Source organism: Meles meles, chromosome 2 (genome assembly GCF_922984935.1).
Source record: "Meles meles chromosome 2, mMelMel3.1 paternal haplotype, whole genome shotgun sequence".
NCBI classification, from domain to species: Eukaryota; Metazoa; Chordata; class Mammalia; order Carnivora; family Mustelidae; genus Meles; species Meles meles.
Window position 1 is genome coordinate 133,594,391 of NC_060067.1, and position 16,947 is coordinate 133,611,337.

The 16,947-nt window shown below is 31.8% G+C and overlaps 1 protein-coding gene across 3 annotated transcripts in view; it reads right to left on the reverse strand.

Moving 5' to 3' along the window:
• FSTL5 (follistatin like 5) overlaps positions 1–16,947 on the reverse strand; it is a 753,549-nt gene that overhangs the window by 389,195 nt on the left and 347,407 nt on the right. The gene's annotated exons all lie outside the window — the stretch shown is intronic.

Here is a 16,947-nt window from a genome sequence, read left to right on the forward strand (position 1 = left end):
CTCTCTGCCTGCCTCTCTGCCTACATGTGATCTCTCTCTGTCAAATAAATAAATAAAATCTTAAAAAAAAAAAACTCCAAATGGATCGAAGACATAAATGTAAGACCTAAAACTATAAAACTCAGAAGAAACATGGGGAAAAGCTTCATGATACAGGATTTGGCAATGATTTCTTTTATACGACAACAAAAGCACAAAGAGTGTAAAAACAGATAAAATGGACTGTATCAAAATTAAGTTAGTGCATCAAAAAACACAATCAACAGAGTGAAAAGAAAACCTGAATGAGAAAAAATTGCAAATAATATATCTGATAAGGCATTAATATCCAGAATTTACAAAGAACTCCTATAACCTAATAACAACAAAAATAACCTCACTTAAAAAAAATGGGTAAATGACTTTAATAGACATTTCCCTTTGGAAACAGAAATGGCTAACAAGCAATGAAAAGATGCTCAACAAAATAATCTTTAGGGAACTGAAAATCAAGATCACAATATTACCTTATACCCATTAGGATGGCTACAATAAAAACACACATACACATACAACTAAAGTTGTGGCTAGATGTGGTGAACTTAGAACTCTTGTGCACTACTGGTGGAGTGCAAAATGATGCATCCCTCTATGGAAAACATTCTGGCTGTTCTTCAAAAAATTATTAATAGAACTACCATATGATCTAGCAATTCATATTTGAAAGAGCTGAAAACAGGATCTCAGATCAAAAAGATATCTGCAGCATTACTTACAATAGTGAAGAGGTAAAAGCAGCTCAAGTGACCTGGTCCATCAGTGAATAATCAAAATGTGGTATATCCATCCAATGGAATATTATTTGGCTTTAAAAAAGGCCAAAAAAAAAATCTGATACATGCTACAGCATGGAAGAACTTTAAAGATGTTATTCTAGTAAGTGAAATAAGCGAGTTACAAAAGGACAAATATTGCATGATTCCATTTATATACAGTACTTAGAGTAGTCACATTAAAAGAAATAAATAGTAGAATGGTGGTTGCCAAGGCAGAGGGGAGAGGGAAATGGAGGATTAGTGGAAGATTAATGGGCACAGAGTTTTGGTTGAGAAATAAAAAAAGAATTCCAGATATGGATGGTAAAGATGGTCACACAATAATGTGGATGTACTTAGGTCTTTCTCTTAAAAATGAACTCTATAGAGTCAAATATTTTTGATCACTAATTTATTGGCTCTGGAGTTAGGGTGTGTAGGTTTAACTCAAAATTTAATTGCTTGCAAATTGGTGATTCTGGGCAAGTCAGATAAGCTCTCTAAGACTCAGTTAAACATCTGTAAATGAGAATAATATGAAAATTTAAACCATGATGGTGTTGCAGGACAGAATGAGATAATACTTATGAAGTACCTAACACAACACATGGCACATAGAAATAAATCAACACAAATTAATATTTAATTATTGTTATTACTTCAAGCTTCTAAAACTAAAATATGTGCAATGATAATAAAACTAATAAAATAGGAAATGCAAGAGGAGAAAAATAAATGTTATATGAGAAGATAGCCCTAGTGTTGAGTGCATTTGCTTGAGTAACCAAGAAAGATAGCTATAGAAATGTCAACAGGAAATTGAAAATTCAGGACCACGGTCTGAGAGAATGATTCTGACCAGAGACATTAAATTGGTGGTTGTGTTATGGTAAAAGGTTTTAATTTCCTACAATGTTAAAATGTATAGCTAGACATAAATAGATTATGATTTCAAATTCTACTACCAGTGTAACTTTAAATATATGGCTTAGGTCTCAGTGAGAAAGACCACATTTATTTCATTGATTCTAAACTTAATTTATTTACATAATTATATGTTCTAAACTTAATTTATTTACATTATTATATGTTCTAAACTTAATTTGTTTACATAATTATAATAAAATTGATATATAATTTATATAATGTAATAATGACAGTAATTTATATAAACTTCTTAGTATAGAGAAGGTGATTAGATGTACCAATAACAAAAACAATTATAACTTTTGAGATTAAGTGATTTAAGCACTTGATAACACTAAGAGTAGTTACCATCTGAAGGCATGAACACTCACTATGTAACTGTGTCAACCCTGTTCTACACATTTCACTTGAATTTTCTCCCCTATCTTCAAAAACCTTTGGGACCTATTTTTATCCTCCCCACATTTTTATAAATCCATAATATGAAGTTAAAATATAGAGAGGAGATGCGACTTATGGGCAGTATCTTGAAGAATACTTTTTGATTGCTTGAAAGGAAGAATGAGAGAAGCAGGAGCACTCAAAGACGGAACAATGCAGTCCCAAAAATGATTGAACAAGTACAATTTCACTGAAGTCAAAACATGAGAGAGTTAAAAATTATAAACCACATGAATTTTCTTTCAGGATAATCAAATTATAACATTATTTTATAATGAGTTTTTTAATGTTTTCCTTTCACGTACATGCCAAGCACTTGAATTATTGAGTGACTTGAACATTGTGACAGCATTTTAATGGACTTTCTACATACACTACAATTGAATCTAAATTTCCTTCACTCAGCTTTTGCTGAAACAAGCTACGGAGTTAATCTTAAAATGACTTTACTGAGAAGAGAGTGAATTTTGCATAGTGTACAATAAGTCTGAAAACATGGAGATGAAATCACAAATGAAACTTTGACCCAAAATCCTACTTGATGTTAAAATCAAGACAGGGCTTAAAAAATAAAAATATGTCATTAATCATGGTTAATCTATGAAACCACTACAAACATAATACTGTACTGTGATCCCATTATTCTGTTGTAAATCAGCAAATTTCATACACAATTCACCTAAAATTTAATGTTATATGCAATATGCTTCACAATCAAATATTTAAGAAATTCAGTATAAACATAGAATTTATCTAAAATAAATCAATATCACCAATTGGCTCATGGGTCTGCCTCACTGATTATAAGTTAAATGCTTTGAGGATCACTATTCTTAACAGCAGTTCTATTACTACCCTATAGGTATTTCTAACCAGTGTGTTAAATGTTGAAGTAACACTTGATAATGATCACTGGGAAATCTTTGGATATAATATAAATATTACTAAGAAATATTTATCTTTCAGAATTGTAGAAACTCTGTTTTTATATCAAACTACATAAAATCACAAGGTAGCTGAAAAATTCAACAGCTATTATAGAGATTTGTTCCCAAATTATATTTTAGGAAACATTAGTTCTATAAAATATTAATATATGCTTCATTAAAGAAAAGTTTGTGGGACAAAGACATTGAGGAGATACTGAAGTAATTATCTGTAAAGGGATTTTTGGGCCTTTTAAAAGGGCACTATGTGTTTTCAAAAGAGGATCACATAAACATATCTTTCTCCATTTTCTTTGTCTGATCATAGAACCAGGTACAAGTACTTATCCAAGTACTATGAAGCGATGACAAGAGTTGAGCTCTGGGACCACACTGGGAATAAAACTCAGCTCTGCCATTTCTTAGGTGTGTGACTTTGTGTGAATCTTTTAACTTCTTTGTGTCTCAACTTTCCCATCTGAGAGTGAGAAAACAAAAATACATAAAAAGAAAACAAAATGATCTCCTGTGGTTCTAATGACTAAACATTGATATTTTGAGGATTTTAAGTACTATTTGGCTCACAGGAGGCTCTCATTAATAGTTTGCTATTGTTACAATGTGTTATGAATTGAATGTTTGTAATCTCTCTCCCTTAAATTCATATGTAGAAACCCTAATCCAATGTCATTGGTGTATGAGGTGAGGTCTTTGAGAGGTAATTAGATGTGAGTGAAGCCCTCATGAAAGAGAATAGTCCCGTTATAAAATGATCCCACTTCCCTCCCCTGCTCTCCTATATATGGTGACAGCAAGAAAGTGGCTGTCTGTAAAGGAAGAGGAGCACTGACCAGATATTGAATCTGCTGGCATTTTGATCTTGAACTTCCCACCATCAAAACTGTGAGAATTATATGTCTTATTTAAGACTTCTAGTCTTGGTATTTTTGTTATAGCAGCCCAAACTGAGATATGATTCCTCAGAACATCACTAAGGAGCAGTGTGCCAAAGAAAAATTCTATTTTATCGTATTTCACTACTATCCTATTCTACATTTTCAATAAGATGAGCCCAGCCTTTGTTATTCTTCATGCTGCTTATGAAGGATACTCTAGTAGGTATTTTATTGAGTAAACATAGATGTGAATGTTTAGATGTAAGGGAATAATTTCATCCAAACAAGATACCAAATCTCACCAAAAATGATTCTGTTTTAGAAGTCATAAGAACGAGTAGAAAAGTTTTTCTCAAGTTAATGATACTGTTTAGATGAGTCATGGACTCTGTCAGGTCTTTTGACAGGATGAAGGGCATGGAGTTATAGGAAAATGGAAGATTCTTTAGAATCTCATAAGATTACCTTAAGGCCACGTTTAATAAATATGCTAAACTGTGAACAATTAAGAGATTTGTACTTAATAAAATGTTACTAGAGGTGGCATGTTCTAGTGGGAAAGAATATGGACCTCAGGATCAGCCACTTATGCACTGATGAGAAAGTTGGTCAATTTCTTTGAATCCTAACTTTCATTTTGAGGTTGTTATGAGAATGGCTAGTTGGTTTTTATCTCCGCTGGACCCTCAATATTTTGTGAGGTATATACTGGTATATTGTAGAGCACCATATTACTTTTCAAAAATAGAACACATCTAGAAATAAATTTTTAGCTTTCGTATTTCATAAATATGCCTTCCTTAAAAATCGTTGCTAGCAGAGTATAAAGGAGATAATGTATGCTAATTATACATGGTAAGATCATGATTATTTTATTCTTTTATATGAGGAATTGGGAATTAAAGAAAAAGTTTTCAACAAGATCTCTGACCCTTACAAAACTAAAAAGGAATGAAGTTCAAGTACAAGGCATATCTTATTTTAATTCTTCCTCTCTTTTTTATGTTAGCTAAATTAAAAACACAAATTTTATTTAAAGCACCTAGACAATAAAGAAATTTCTCTACGTAATGAAGAATTAATGAAGGCTTGCAAAGAAAAAAGCAGATCAGCAAATGACTGAGGATAAAGAAAGAGGTAAAAAGAAAGCAATGACAGTAAAAGGCAAAAGTAAGAGAAGGAAAAAAGGCAAAAATTTGGGAAAGTAAAAGATGGGTGAATATACAAATATGCACAAAGATGAGTAGAGGGAAGAAAGGAAGGAGAGAGAGAAGGTAAAGAAGGATAACAATCATGAAATTAGAGAGAAAATTAGCATATACAACAGAATTTCCCTTTGGTACACCATTATGTGATACTTTGAGGAATCATAGTGTCTTAGTTCAGACTGTTGACAATATCATGTGAGAAATATGGATAATTTCAGCTGATAATTATTTGCATATGCCTGGAAAATAGTATGTTGTGTCTTTTCATTGATGACATATCTACCTGGAGATAAAGATAATATTTAATTATGTAAATATTTATACCCTAGGTATAAAAATAGTACTCTCCTTATAATATATATAGAATATATAGAATTTCTATATAGAGAGAATATTACATATTATTCTATATATAGCAAATATTTGCCTAGAATTTTATCTCCATGAATACAACCATTTATTGTTGTTTACTCATTTATTATTGTTGTTTACCATTTATTATTGTTACTCTAGTAATTTAATTGTCCTAAACAAGATCTATTTGTCACTTATATCCTAATCACTTATATCCCTTATATCCTAATACAAATGCCTGTTTATTCTGATGCCCAAATAAATTAAGTCAATTTGATTATCCAATTAGGATTATTAAAAGAGCTGTTCTAAATAGGAGTCATTTTATACTATATTCATACCTCAAATATGAATGGTTTCAACATTGTTGAAAGATTAATATATACAACACATAATTTAGTATATTTCTTAGTAACATTTTTCTATATATAGTTTTAAAAGATTGCTGACTTTCATTATGTTATTGGTTTTGCTACAATTGCTTCACACACTTATTGAATAATAGTTTTGTTAAATGTATTTTTAAAACACCTACTTCCAACTTTTATAGAAATTTAAATGGTGCTGACCACATAACATACTTAAAAATTAAATGTGAAGGACTCGTGTGTGTGTGTGTGTGTGTGTGTGTGTTTACTTTCAGATGAAAGGGTCTTGGATCAAAATTATTTTTAAATTCTCAAATATTCTGATCTAAATTTGCATTATGAATCTTAGAATAATACATTATTAGTCAAGGAATCATCCCTCTTTCTTTGAAGGCCTTCTAAAATTTCAGTGTAGTTTGAGCTAATGAGAACTACTCCAAAACTGAAGAAACTCTGCCCAGTAACAACCTCTGCTATATGATTTTTATATCTACTGATAAGTGTCTTTTTATCTGTCTACCTGTTATTTTTGCTGGATATATTTGGTTTTCCAAGAAAACTGTTACTTCCATATATGCTAGATTTTTTTTTTTACACCTTGAGTAATTCCTGTTTTCCAAATGCACTTGAAGCTTCATAAAACCCTTGTTTAATGATGAAAGGCAAAAAAAAAAAAAAAAAAAGCATATGCTGAAGTAAAGAAAAGCTTATAGCATATTTTAAACAATCTAAATGGCTATGCTATGGTACATATGCATTCATTTTTTACTGCAATAAAATATACTATTAACCTTATTTTTTATATTTTAATATATGAAGTAATGTATTTATCTAATAATAATTACCAACTTGATAATGTTTTTGGTTAAAAAACACATTTCTTTGTGTTTCATTATAAGAACTGAAAGACTAGAATTTTTCGGTATTCATGGAGAGTTAAAATGTGTACTGGAAATAAGTAATAGCTTTCTTTGTCAAATAACTTACAAGCAAACAACAGGTAATTTGTTCTCTGAGTTGATTCCTTTTATTTTATACAATGATAGTTAAGATACTTCCCTGAAATTTTATTTTGTGTAACTAACATAAAGAGGGCTTATAGTTTCACAAAATTAATCTTCAGTTTCCAGTTTTTATCTTCTATCTGTCTCTCTCTGTAAATTTCAAGCATTCCAAAATGAGTGTGACCTTTTTAGCAAAAGTACATCAATCAGATACACTGTAATTTATTTTCAAGTCATTGCATCAGATGGAAGGAAATTGTGAATGAGAAAAGGAAATAAAATATCAGTTTTGATCATTTTAAAATGCATTTTAATTGTAGCAGTGTCCTTTCAAAATTAAGTATAAATACCATATTCTAATAAAGTCAGCATGAGAAATCTATGATTTAATCATACGTTTCAATAATAGTAACTTAGCAGTAATTTAGCTCACATCTTCTGAGTCAATTATTTTTCAAAATGTTACGTCTATATCTTTTTTTTTGATGGCTGCATATTATTCCACTGTGTATATATACCACCTCTTCTTTATCCATTCATGTGTTGATGGACATCTAGTTTCTTTCCATAGTTTGGCTATTGTAGACATTGCTGCTATAAACATTCGGGTACACGTGCCCCTTTGGATCACTGCGTTTGTATCTTTAGGGTAAATACCCAGTAGTGCAATTGCTGGGTCATAGGGTAGTTCTATTTTCAACATTTTGAGGAACCTCCATGCAATATCAAAAACTGATACTATTTGAAGGGTTGGTCATAATGCAAAGTAGAGTCTTTTGAGTACTTTTTTAAAACTTACAGAGCATTTTTCTCTAAAGGGCACTGACGTAAAGTGCTGGAGTCTCTAATCTTTTGTTCTACTATTGGATGTGTTTAAAGTGAAAAATATTTATCTCCTGAAGCTTGCCAAAGGTTGTTCTCAATAACACAGAGGAACAAACTATTTACAAAAATTTACCATAATTTTCCTCTTACATTGTCTACTGTTTTGAGTAGTATCAACTGATATATAAATATTTTATAACTTAGAAATAAGATTATAGAGTATTATTGGAAGCTAAAGATTATAGGAAGTGATTTATTCTGTATCCCTCCCCCCCATATTTAAGGAAGAACAATAATAAAAACAATCAAAGGAAGAATAAAAAGGAAATTCAGAATCATCATCAAGAACTTTTTCCGATTCTCAGTATTCAAATAGGTATATTTTAAGGATTAATTCCAATATGTATGCATTTTAATACATTTACACACCTACACACACACACTTCAATTGAAAAATTGGTCTTTGAGACACATAACAAATAGCTGTTTATTTTTAGAATTCGTTTAAAATCTTTTGAGTTTTTATTTAAACTCAAGTTAAAGAGTGTAGTATTAGTTTCAAGTGTACAATATAGTGATTCAACACTTTCATGCAACATCCAGTATTCATCACAAGTGCCCTCCTTAATCCCCATCACACCATCCCCACACCCATCTCCCATCTGATAACCATCAGTTTGTTCTCTGTAGTTAAGAGTTTGTTTCTTGGTTTGCCTCTCTCTTCTTTTGTTCCTTTGCTCATTTGTTTTGTTTCTTAAATGTCACATCTGAGTGAAATCATGTCATTTGTTCTTCTTTGACTGATCTATTTCACTTGGCATTATATTCTTTAGATCCATCCATGTTGTTGCAAATGACAAGATTTCATTCTTTTTTATGACTGAATAATATTCCTCTGTGTGTGTGTGTGTGTGTGTGTGTGTGTGTGTGTGTGTGTGTGTGTAGTGCAACTTCTTCTTTATCCATTCATCTCTGGATGGACACTTGGGCTGTTCCCATAATTTGGGTATTATACGTAATGCTGCTATAAACATTGCAGTACATGTATCCCTTTGAATTAGTATTTGTGTATTTTTTGGGTAAATAGTAGTGCAACTGGTGGATCTATTTTTAACTTCTTCAGGAACCTCGATATTATTTTCCACAATGGCTGTATCAGTTTGCATTCCCTCCAATAATATAAGAGGTTTCTTCTTTTTCCACATTCTTGCCAATTCCTGTTGTTTCTTGTGTTGTTGACTTTAGCTATTTTGATAGGTGTAAGTTGATATCTCATTGTAGCTTCAATTTGTATTTCCCTGAAGATCAGTGATATTGAGCATCTTTTCATGTGTCTATTGGTCATCAAGATGTCTTCTTTGGAGAAATGTCTGTTCATGTCTTCTGCTCATTTTTTGATTGGATTATTTTGGGGGGAGTGTTGAGTTTTATAAGTTCTTTATATATTTTAGATACTAACTCTTTATTAGATATGTCATTTGCAAAAACTTCTCCCAGTCTGTAGGTTACCTTTTGATTTTGTTGATGTGATTTTGTTGATTGAAGCTTTTTATTTTGATAAAGTCCCAATAGTTTATGTTTGTTTTTGTCTCCCTTGCCTAAGTAGACATATCTAGAAAGAAGACGCTAAGGCCAGTATCAAAGAGGTTACTGCCTGTGTTCATTGCCAAACTGATTTCTTTTTCTTCCCAGATTCATGGCGGTGTGCATTTTTCAGTGTTTCCTGTAGCATGGTTGGTTGAATGACAGAGATTTAGACAATGGAAAATGAGCAGAAGTGATATGTGATGATTCTAGAGTCCTGGACCAGTAAGTGATCCCTGTTGCTCATTGTCCTTTGAAGACATATGTTGAAGATGAAGCCATAAAATGGAAGAATCTTTGGTCCCTGAATTACTACATGGAGAACTGCTTTAGACACATGTTTTGGTTTTTATATCATATTTGAGCCATCACAATATTTTCATTTGTTATAGCACTCTAAACATTCAGTAATTAATGCAATGATATTTCAGTTATTCTTAATTATTAGAATTCAAAGGTTGATTTACAAAACAAACGCTTTACAAATAGAAAATGTGTATATTTATAAACTTTTTTTTGTATAATGGCATTTGATTAAAAACAGGTTTAATTAAAGAACAATGAAGATTTGGTAGGTTCTCCTGGGCCATATTAAGATTCTTATTTTTTTAATGTTCTATTTTGGAGGAGTTGGTTTTTTTTTAATTACAAAAAAGGCATTTAGAAAAATTATCTCACAATTTTAGAATCTGTGATTTCTTCCATTAGACTAAATATTCTCTGAGTGTGGAGTCATATATCATTAATTGTTGCAGGCCAGAGTTTACTTATATTTAGCAAATGATAGATGTTCAATACATTTTTATTGACTGGTTGAATAAATCTATCCATTTTTGTATCTCATTTTATGTTAGCCATTGTATTTATCATATATCATTATTATAACACATGCTTGTTAGTTTTTACAACCTCTTATAAATGTGATATACATGCAACCAGGAAGGGAAATCAATAGAGAGTAGAGACAAATATTTTGATTTGTCCTGACTATGGACAGGATCAATTCATTTCAGTACAAAGATATGTCAAAAACTGTGGTAGTAAAAGCAAAATATGAAGTCCTATCCTTCAATAGGCCTCAGGTGAAGAGTGAAGTAATGAGAGAATGAACTTTTAGAACAATGTACTTTGTAGGTGTCAATGGTGGTGAGTTTAGAATACTTGAGAAATAGGGGTGCCTGGGTGGCTCAGTGGATTAAGTCACTGCCTTCGGCTCAGGTCATGATCTCAGGGTCCTGGGATCGAGCCCCGCATCGGGCTCTCTGCTCTGCGGGGAGCCTGCTTCCTCCTCTCTCTCTGCCTGCCTCTCTGCCTACTTGTGATCTCTCTCTCTGTCAAATAAAAAAAAAAAAAAGAATACTTGAGAAATAAATTAACTTCAAAGAGGGAAAATTGAACAAAGAGTTAAAAAAGTTTTAGTTACATTAGACACAATGAGAGGGAAGGCAAGTGGATGCTACCTCTAGGATCAGAGTCTTTATTTTAGATAAATTATTTCTTTGAGACTAAAACTTCTGGGTAGTATATTAATGAAAAAAATCCTTGTAATATATGTATGCATTATATATATGATATTTTTAATATATTACATAAGTATTTGCTTAGGACTGTATATTTATGTGTATTCTGATATTCAAGAGCAAAAGCTCCTTAAAATATCAATTTTAATTAGATAGTAACACAAGAAAATATTAAAATTTTCCATTTGGGAGGTGAAAGCTGAAGGAAAAAAGAATCAAATAATCATTTTCAGGATTGTCAGTGAATAGAAAGAATTCTGCCAAACAATAGCAAATCAAAAGACAAGCCAAGATAGAACAAAATTTTCAAGCTGAAAATCAATACAAATCACATTATGATGAATGTATACAATTAACTATGATAGTATGCAATTCAAAGTTACACAAAATTTTCTTCAAAATTATCTTGTTTTAAGCATATCTTATGAATGAAAAATGATATCCAGTTTTGTTTTGAGCCATCAAATAACAAACACCTTGTAAATGAGAAGGAAACAAGAATCCATTTGGCTACTGTGCCAGGAGGGACCCTAACAGCAGGTGATTACAATAAAAACCACCTTGTTGTTATATAGTTAACATCTGTGCTTTCTAAATGGTAAAGTAAATGAACATAATGGATATAGTTTTGGATTCACATTTTGCCACCTGCCTTTACACAAGCGTATGCAGATTGTCTTCAAACCACAGAGCCAAAAATCTCAGATACATCCTGCCAATTTTCCTTAAATGATTGTATGCAACAATGATAAGGAACCAACACATTTTGCAATTTTGTTCACAAGGAAAGAGCAATAATTAAGTTTATAACACTGAAAGGCTAGAATCAGAAGCATTTTTTAAGATGAATAAAAACTAGAAAGCAAAGATCCAGTAGAATTCCTGAATTATCCTATTGTTTTGAAGGGTTTTAAAAATATATGTGATATAAATACAACTGATTAAATAAAGAACAAGTATCTATGAAATTTTTGACTGATGTAATAGCATTCATTGAGATTAAACGTAGGTAAAAACATGTGATATTGTGCAAACATGATTCTTTGTATGGTTACTTAAGGTCTTCAATTATAGTATAGAGAACAATTGGCCAATTATTTTCAGACACTTTTTTTTTTGCCCTTTTGAAAACCTAGAAAACTCAAAGATGTGCCCTTTGAAAATAAATGAACTTGTTGCCAATTACTTCCAGATACTTTGCTCTCTGTTATGATATACTTTCTTAGTTCTTAAGAGGATAGTAAGAATTAAAAGTAAAGATATCTATAATTGAATTTTTAAAAAATTGAATATCTATTGTGTTTGTTGAAAACATTCAACTTGACCATGCTTTCTTTACCCTCCTTAAACTAAAAATTTTGATAAACATGAAATTGTGTTTGCAGGCATAGTTTTGCAGTGGGTAAAACATTTGATTATGAGTGAAGACAATCCTAGCCTCTGTGTTTCTTTGTTTTATAGTCGAGAGAAGGTCTTAAAATCTTTGGTCTTGAGATTCTTTGTCTATAAAGTGAAAGCATTAGTATCATTAATGTTAAACTCAAGCTGTCCCTGTATGTTTCAAAAACATAAAGTTAAATGAAAAGTGTCTCTTTAACAATGTTTGGGAAGCAGTAATTGTATAGTCTCTCACAGGGACACCATGACATTAGAATATTAAAGTCTTCAAAAAATCTTGAAGAGAAACCTAAACGAATAAATGAATGAGTGAATGAATGAATCAATAAATAAATCAATAATTTCCTCAAATCATTTAACCAGAGTCATGTCCAAAAGTTGGAATGGGGGTAATAAGGTTAGAAAACATATTAAAATATCTCCAACCCCTATGATGTGGCATTGTAATTTTGAGGGCAAAAGTGGTATCAGGTAGCATATGTGTCCCTTTTGGTAACAAATAGCTATGATGCTAAACATATTTGAAAATAACAATTTTTACATGTTCTCCAAAAGTTTAAATGTGATGTGCATGACTTAGCATTAAGAAGCATTTGGCTCTTTTAGTCATTCCCAAATATCTATCAGTGGACATACTGTAAATTCTTATTTGGACCCTTTAATGCAATTTTCCCCTTTGAAACATACCTCATACTATGCATCTGATAAGACAAGCAAGCACCATCTGCTTGGTTTTTAAACTGACATTTTCATCACCTGAGTGTGTTCTTTTGTGTCATTTTTCAGGAGGAAATAATACAAAATTTGAAATAAAGTGGAAAGTTTTAAATTTCTAGGATTACTCTCTCTACTATTAGGAAGTACATATGACTCATATAAAAACATTAAAATATGCTATGATTCCAAAAAGTTATATTTGAGATCAAAAGATAGAGTTAAATTTCTTATATATTCTAATTCAATATAGTATTTTATTCTTTTTTTTTAAGATTTTATTTATTTGACAGTAAGATAGACAGTGAGAGAGGGAACACAAGCAGGGGGAATGGGAGAGAGAGAGGCAAGCTCACTGCTGAACAGGGAGCCCGTTGTGGCTCAGTCTCAGGACTCTGTGATCATGACCTGAGCTGAAGGCAGATGCTTAGTGACTGAACCACCCAGACACCCCAAGTAGTTTATTCTAATATGCATTTTCACATGATTTTCATTTTAAAAACAAGAACTGTTTATGAATATCTCTTTAAGCAGTGTCATTCATTAACTTCTGTTGTGTTAGTAATATATATGTTTTTTTTTTGTTTTTTTTTTAATTTTTAAAAAATTTTTATTTAAATTTTACTTAGTTAACATACAGAGCAATGTTTGTTTCAGGAGTAGAATTCAGTGATTCATTACTTACATACAAAACTTAAAAAAACTAGTGCTCATCCTAAGTACCTTTTTTTTTTTTTTTTTTTCAGCGTAACAGTATTCATTCTTTTTGCACAACACCCAGTGCTCCATGCAAAACGTGCCCTCCCCATCACCCACCACCTGTTCCCCCAACCTCCCACCCCTGACCCTTCAAAACCCTCAGGTTGTTTTTCAGAGTCCATAGTCTCTTATGGTTCGCCTCCCCTCCCCAATGTCCATAGCCCGCTCCCCCTCTCCCAATCCCACCTCCCCCCAGCAACCCCCAGTTTGTTTTGTGAGATTAAGAGTCATTTATGGTTTGTCTCCCTCCCAATCCCATCTTGTTTCATTTATGTGAATAGCATATTAATAGATATATATGTCATTCTAAAAAATAAAAATAAATATTCTTAGGGTTTTGAGACAATTTGATGAAAAACATATTTTATAAAACTAGTATAGTAATGACTGTGACTTTACTGACCTATTAGGTGACTGGATAACAGTAAGACATATTTGCTATATTAAGACTATTACATTCAACAGATTCTTTTTTTTTTTTTTTTTCATTCAACAGATTCTTAATGCCTCCTCCTTAGTATGTGCCAAAAGCAGGTAATATAGAGAGGAAAGATGTATGTTAGTAAGGCTAGTAGAAATTCCCACATATAAACAAACCAATACAAACACCAACATAGAATCACGACAATTTTAAGCATAGTATACATTTATAAGTCTTGATGACTCTTTAGGTGAGGGGATGACTAACCATCTCAGGATAAAGACAAGGGAAAATTTTATAGACAAGATGAGAACTGAACTAAACAAACGAACTGTAACATAGGACAGTGTGTTGGTGTATTTTATGAGGAGAGTGAGTTATACCAGAGAGCCAGAAGACAAGTAGAATTTTATGAAACTGATAATAAGTAAGATGCATTCCTACACCTGCATATAGTGCATTATCCCTCAGGTAGAAGCTGCTGATGGAGTCTGGTGGATAATGAGAGCTCATGGAGAGTCTTAATATACTCTTCTAAGAAGTTTGGAGGCGATTTTAAAATGGCATTGGCTTGCAGATGGCATTGTAAGGCTATTATATAAGCAAATTTGGACATTAAAAAAGTACTCCAGAAGCAGTGTTGAGAATAGGTTGTTCTGGAGGAATATTTGAGATATTGTAAAATTTTGTCTTCTTTAGAAACATTTTTCAGGTATTAAAATGAAGGGTGAGACTGGGCATGTAAAAAAGAAGATATAATTATGGTATGTTTAAGGGTCAGAAAGAACTTTTTTAAAATGAATTTGGAATATTTTCTTATTTCCTGAATAATCAAGTAGATATATTGATTCCATTCTTTGAGATACAAAAAAAAAAAAAAAAGGAAGAGGGACAATTTTTGTGAAATGATACTGAGTCATTTGTGGATTTACTAAGTGTGAGATACATCTGTCTGGCCTCTAACTGCAGGTGCTAAATATGTAGCTGGACCTATGAACCTGGAAACTCAGGACGAAGTTTCAAAAAAAGTTAAGTAAAATGTAAATGTAGCTGAAGTCACGGAGAAAATTATTATTTGTTTGAAGACAGGGAATAAAATGAATAGAAAATTCTTTATATCTCAGCAAAAGTGATGTTGAGGTCATCCAAATAGAGAATAAATTGTGTAAAGGAAGATCACTAAGTAAGGTATCTGAGAAAGACCCTTTCTTAAGACCAAAGGTAAAAAAAATAGGAACCCATGAAAGAGAATAAGATGTAGTGAAAGAAACATTGAAGGAAATAGGGAAAATAATACCACTGAGAATTTCTAGATATATAGAGTGCTAAGAATTTCAAATGCTATAAAAAGTTGTATCAATCCATTTCTGAAAAATGCCTGGTTTATAGCACAACTAAGTATGATGCCTTTAATATTAGGGAAAGATGTTTCAGTGGATTTTTGGAGTAGATGGCATTGCATTAGTTTTAGTTAAAGAGACAGCCAGAAATTGAAATAAAGAAATTAAACAAGGTATTTTAAACTAGACAAAGCCTTTTCATATCATTAATAAAAAGGTCACACTATTTAATCTATGAGGTCCTATCTTTGTACATCTATGATTCATGAAGAGTCCAATTACACAACAAACCTTAGTATTTGAAATACCATAAAGAAAAACAAAAATATTTTATAATGGTTAGCTTTTACTGCAAGCTATGAATATGGTTAAAACCACATTCTATGGTCAATGAAATGTATGCATTTTCTCCATTATGCATGTAATGCCCTTTTATCTACACATAGAAGCAATGCTGACCCACCTGAAATTATGAATACCTCTTCTTCTATAAAATGCATATATTATTGACTTTAGGGTCAATAAAATAAATACTAATATCTCATTATGGAGGTCACAGAATGTTAACTTTTATTTTTTTAGATTTATTTATTTATTTATTTGATAGATTACAAGTAGGCAGAGAGGCAGGCAGAGAGAGAGGAAGGGAAGCAGGTTCTCCACTGAGCAGAGAGCCCGATGCGGGGCTCCATCCCAGAACTCTGAGATCGTGACCTGAGCCGAAGGCAGAGGACAACCCACTGAGCCACCCAGGCGCCCCAGAATGTTAACTATTTTATACTTGATATCTATCTGCTTAAAAGAATTCCTTCCCTTTATTTCATGATTTTAATATTGTGTGTTATTTTTTATTTTAGAAAGCAGGGGTGGATTGAAGAAAATATATCCAGGATACACACCCACCCACACACATACAGACACACACGTAACAGTACTTCAGGAAAAAATTCCAAGTAAAAGTAAAGCAAAATAAACAAGTAAACAAACAGAAAGCTAAAATAATACCACCCTCTGGGTATTATCAAATAATGATAAAGATGGAAAACTGCATATGTTTATGTGTATGTCTCTCTATAATTCTATGTATGAAAAAAATAATTTTTATTGAATTTTTTTTATTTCTATATTTTATCCACCTAAGAGAGGATTATTAAGTGATAAAACATTGGTGAATGTTATCATCTTTCCTCAGAACTGGTTACTTATATCAAAAAATAATATCATTAAGTGCCTAGAAACATCTGTCCATGACAATTCAACTAGAAATACAGATAAGAAATTTAAAATGTCAGAGAAGTGGAATAGATTTTGAGTGATGCAGAGATGGCGTGTAAATGCTACTATAAAAACTGGGAAGCATTACGGCCTTAATGAGAGTGGTAATTTAGGTCTGGATTGGAATGGATGTGAACAATGTAATAAAGACAGCATTGTCTCAGAATACAATACAGCTAATCATTACTGGTCA